The sequence below is a fragment of the Oryzias melastigma genome, linkage group LG2 (genome assembly GCF_002922805.2).
Source record: "Oryzias melastigma strain HK-1 linkage group LG2, ASM292280v2, whole genome shotgun sequence".
NCBI classification, from domain to species: Eukaryota; Metazoa; Chordata; class Actinopteri; order Beloniformes; family Adrianichthyidae; genus Oryzias; species Oryzias melastigma.
Genome location: NC_050513.1, coordinates 11,682,783 through 11,688,668, shown reverse-complemented (window position 1 = coordinate 11,688,668; position 5,886 = coordinate 11,682,783). Strand labels below are relative to the sequence as shown.

Below are 5,886 nucleotides of genomic sequence, written 5' to 3'. Positions count from 1 at the left end.
TTCCAGAAAAAAAAAAAAAAAAAAAGATACTGGGATCCCTTTTAAACATGTAAACTCACTTCATAATGATTTAAACGATTGAAAATGACTTAAAAGGTAGCTAAAAATAAAACCATGACATCAGAACAACAACAGAAACAGATTGTCCGGCCGGCAGTACGGTCTTTAACTTGAAAGCTACCGTAATAAAAAAACAAAATGACTTCATCCATTCATAACTTTTTCAGCAAAAATAAGGAAAACAAACACTTCAGTTGTACAAAGCACAGTTGCAAAGGACATGGAAAATTGTCCTCATAATGTTGGTCACATATCCAGGAAATTTGTTGTTTTTTTTCTAATCGTTCTACTACTAGAATGAATTGAAGCATTTTACTAGCTTGTAAAATAACAAAAAACAAATCTGACAAAGAGTGGGTTCAGAATTTTACACTAAAACACCAGAAAAGTGTGTGGCTACCTTGTGAATAAAGGTGTCCCATTAAAAAAATGTATACTGTTAAAAAATATATATTTTTACATATATAATATATGGACATATATACATATATATATATATATATATATATATAATGTATATATATATATATACACACAAACACACATATAAATAAAATTACATATATACATATATATATATATATGTATATATACACACAGGCATATATACATATAATTATATATGTATATGTATTCATGTATACAGTAATCACCCGTCATGGGCGGAGGTTAGGCACCAGAGACATCCGTGAATACAGAGAATCCCCCCCATCCCCATCTTCCCCGCCATCCCCGCATTTAAAGACTTACCGATCCATGCTCACCAAAAACACTTCTGATCATGCTTTGTGAAACATTTATTAAAAAAAAACTTTGGAATATTGCTAAACATAAAGAGTTTTTTTTTTTTTTAACAACAGTATATTTTATGATGCAGATGAGGAATGTCACTCTGTGCCTTAAAACCAGGAGCGTATGCTCTTCCTCCTTCATCCACAATAAACAACTTCTCTGCAATTATTTTCTTCAGCATATCAGGATTTTTTGAAGCCATTTCTTAGTCAGCTGATGCCATTTTTCCATGCTGGGGCAGAGGGGCGGGGTTGCCAATGTGCGCTCCTCCTCCGCGCTCCGCTGTGCGGAGATATACCGCACAACGTCATTCAGACGCTAAAATTTCAGGCATAAGTTGTTGGAGGGTTACGTGAAAAAATGAATAAAGGAATGCAAATACGCAAAGGAAATATATACATATATATACATATATACGCGTGTGTGTATATAAATGTATGTGTGTATGTAAATATATATATATCCCTGTATATATATATATCCGCGTGTGTGTATTTAAATACATGTGTGTATGTAAATATATATATATATATATCCATATATATATATATATATATATATATATATATATATATATATATATATATATGTACATTTACAGTATAAAGTCATTCTATTACATGCTATAAACATCTAATTTTTCAATATAGATATCTGCGGCTTGTATGTCTTTTTTTTATTGTTTTAAAACAGAGTAGACGCGGCTGATAGACAGGTGTGATCTATAGTCCAGAAAATATGGTATATTAAGATTATTTTAAAGTCTTGAGCTGTGACTTCCACTTAGAGCACCAAGTGGGTGAATACAAACAGCAATTTGTCTTTATTTATTATTTTGGGTTCTGTGACTGAATGCAATTATTCAATGTCAAATATGATACTCTACATCCTTTTTACAACTGAGACACACAACACATGAGCAAATCAAATCATCCTCGACAACTGTTTAATACTCACTCCAATCATTTCTTGATCTATTTTAAAAGCGTTCCCAAGTGGTCTTTTATTTATGATTATGTGGTTTTTACCCAAATTTTCATTTTTTAGAACATAATTTTTACAGAAGAGCAGTAGTTCATTTAAATAAGTCTCTGAGTTAAGGGCAGAATCATTGTCACAAATCACAACCCCCACCCTGACCCCCCATTACTGAGAGCTCTCTGTTTACAAGCAAATACGATTTTTTTCAAACAGCATTTTTTTTCGTCTGCACCTGATTCATAAAATTTAACTAAATAAGTACTCAGAAATGCAATTTTGAGCCTAATGTCCTATACATCCTCTATCATCAGAAAAATGCTACAAAAACATGTTAAAAACGCCAAAAACACACTTTAAGAAAAAAAGTATTTTCTTCTGACAAAGCAGGGAGCCAGCTAGGAGCTAACTTGTTGTTTCTGACAACAGAGCATTCCTTGGTGTTCACAAACAGGGAGTGGGAGAGGAGTGTCTCTCTTGACCTCATGGTTCTTGATGAAAAAAAAACCTTCCAAGACACAAATTCTTCACATAGCTTTTCTTAGTGCGCCTGAGCTAAAGATTCAAAAACTTTTAAAAGTGATTTTAGAAAAAAGTGCTGTAAAGGTGTCAAAATTTTAAAGGACCCGATGCTCGTTGCACAGAGCTTCACTATAAAGGAGGGAGATAAGCCCATAGGTCGTGACACGGAGAGTTCAAAGTTATGTAGGCCAACCATGCAAACTCATAGAAGGACAATGAATGTTAGTTGAATGGTCTTCAGACCCCAGTGAGAGGTAACTTTGGCATCTGGTTGAAAAATATTATAAAAGTCTATAAGAAAACAAGGGGGGAAAGGAAAAGCCAACAGACGAATTGCCTTCGAATAGATCCGTTGGACTCCAGTTTCACGGTGCACTCCTACAGCAAAGGGGGCAAAAGTCAACTCAAATCCTTGCATGTGTGTGCAAGTTCCAGGGAAAAACACTCAGAAATACCGGCAGCTGGAGCTCCTTTTTATTTTGCTGTGTTACGTAATCCCCTCTATATCCAAGTGCAAATAAATTTGCTTTCCTCCTTGTTCAAGTCAAATGCACGGCCTGTAAATGCGGCGCATGTTGCACGCCACCGAACACAAGTCGGAGGGTGGGGACCCCACTTTTAGGGGGCACTAGGCCTCTGCGGTTCCAGTCCTTGCACAGCAGTGGGCTGGGGATCAACAATACCAACATAGCAGCAGGCCTCCTATCCAGTCTACTGCTTGACTTAATCCTTTAACAATGGCCCGAGAGGCTTCTTTTCTATTTATGATCCGGGATGAATTCCCAGGTGGCACGTAGGCCAGAGGTGACATGTCTGATTGTCCTATTTCTGACCAACTAAGCAAGTGACAGTTGGTGGAATTTCTATAGAAACAGACAAATACAAATTTTAAAAAACACACTTTGACAGAAAATAGTTGATTCTAAAGCTAAACAGGAAAAAAAAACACACAATGGGATTTTATATATTAGGAAAAACATAATTTGTGACTAAACTAATAGCACCAAGTTTCACTACATGATGCAAATTTTTGACTTTTCCAGTTTTAGGCAAACATAGTTGCGTGCATAATATCATCCTCATGATCAATTTATAGGATTCTGAAGATGCTCATATTGGGTCATAACTGGGTCAGAACAACACATTCCCACTCCCAAGTCATCATATATTGATGTTTGGTTAAGGACCCCTACGCGTCACTTTTTGTCGTTTTGAGTATCCCTAATACGCATTTTTTTGACATACTGGCTGTTCCCATTAAATCAAGAAGTCCCCAACTGTCCCAGTACTGCTACCCGTAGCGCACGATACCCTAACCCGACCCGAACAGGTACCAGACACAGTACAGGACGTGAACCAGACACGGTACCGGACGCGAACCGGGTTAAGGTTAGGGTACCGGTACTAGACACATCCAGAGGACCAATGCTTATCCGGTACTGTGTCCCAAGGGTTGCGGACCCTTGATTTTACGAACAGCCAACACGTCAAAAAATGGCAACTTAGGGACACCCAAAATGTCAAAAAGTGACGTGTAGGGGTCCTTAGCCAAACATCAATGTGTGACGACTTGGGGATGAGAATGCGTTGGTCAGAAACATTGACCAGAGTTTGCTCCGCCTAATCAAACAAAAAAGTTCTATTGGTTGGGGAAAAGTACAATAGGACTTTACTTGAGTTTACTCCCCCAAAAAATAAACAAATAAATAAATAAAATATCTTAAATAATGCACAAATAAAAAATAAAGCTGTTGACATTAACCCTTGTGTTGGGTAAAATTGACCCACTATCATGTTTATTGGTAGAAAAAATACTTTAACCAATCCTTTTCCAACTTTTAAGACTTTTCCTTGAAGGAGTTCATCATTATCAAAAGTGGTACTTTGTTTTTGTTTACAAGTAGAATGTACACCACTAGGGTACAAAAATAGTCTTATGGGTCATTTTGACCCGTGAATTATAAAATAATTTGAAAACCAGTAAAAAGTTCAAAGGCTCTACTACACCCTTTCACACATACACATACAAATACTATCAAACTCATACAAACAAACTCTTAAACTATGTTCAAACCGCCCTCAGCAACACGCGTTCAGGCCACAACTTCCAATGAAAAGTTTACATGAATGCATGTATATGCGCATTTTAGGCTTCACGCATCGCTACGCACAAAACCGTTTTCAGGCCCCATGTACAAAACAAAAGTCAAATGAACATGCGTTGAAAGTTAAACCAGTCTGACCAAACTAGGGCTGCCACAAACTATTATTTTAAAAGTCTGCGATTATTTTTCCCCAATTGGTCGACTAATCGGGAGTCATGCGTAAACTGGATGTAAAACACACATCTTAACAATCATTAGCTTTAAACTTGAAGTGTTTAAGCTATTTGCTAGCGAAAAATAAAGACAGCAGACGATAGTTTATTAAACCTTTAATGAATCATGGAGCTTCTTTTTTTCATTTGTTTTTATGGTATCTGAGTCTTCCAAGAACTTCCTGTCATGACATAACTACTGACAAGGATTAGTCCTACTGCACGTATGTCAAAGATAATTGCAGACGGAGCTTAAGAAATCACGCAACGCAGTTTTGAGATAAAAAAAGAACGACTATTAAAGTAGTCACCGACTAGTCAACATAGTCAGGACTGATTGACTAATTGTGGCAACCCTAGACCAAATTGATCCTGGAGGAGAAATTATTAATTGCGGTGTGTGCCTAGTCGGAATTGTATAATATCAAGTCTTTCTTATGTCATAGTAGAGTTGTGCAGACATTTCCATATGTAGGTGCATGTGCTGGTATCAGTTAGCAACAGTCAATTAAGCTTGTGTTTTTGTTTTTATTGGCTTTGATAGGATGGGTCATTTTTGAGCCATAGGACTTTATTTTTCAATGTGGCAATTTAGCTATTCATTTAGAAAATGTAGCTTTTAAATATAAACTAATTTGAAAAAGTGTGAATTTTTTTTAAATCAATAACAAATGTAATGTCTTTACTTTTGGCAGCAGCAAATACAAGTTCCTTTCAAAATAAAATACACTCCATGTCAAATAAGATCCTCCTGCTGCAGCAGATTTTAAATTAAAAATTCAAGAAAAAGTCAAACTAGACATTTTCTTTCACTTTGACAACTAGATGCTAGGGTGCAACATATATTAGAATGTGCTAAACTCAACTAACTAATTTAATATTTATTAACAAATAAACAAAGTCTGCAAACTAAAACTACCAATGTCCAACCCCAAACTAAAATAACAAAACCCAGCAGTGTAAGACTGCTGAGGACAAAGAGGGGGGGAAAGAATTAAAAAATAAATAAAAGAAGAATAGAATAGCAATTAGTTGAAGTAAGGATTACTTAATTAGCATTTATTAATTTGGATTAGTTAAATTTATAAATCGTGTTTGCTCAACGCTACCTCCAGAATGGACAGATTTTCTATGAAATGCAAAACTTTGGTAAAAAGTTTGATCTTTTATGAGTTAAAAGCACATATTATTAGGTGTTGTACAACAGCTGCCAAGAG

The 5,886-nt window shown here is 35.7% G+C and overlaps 1 protein-coding gene across 2 annotated transcripts in view; it reads right to left on the bottom strand.

The window, feature by feature from the left end:
* The window catches only part of igfbp2a (insulin-like growth factor binding protein 2a), a 23,229-nt gene that overhangs the window by 4,758 nt on the left and 12,585 nt on the right, over positions 1-5,886 (bottom strand). The window lies entirely within an intron of this gene.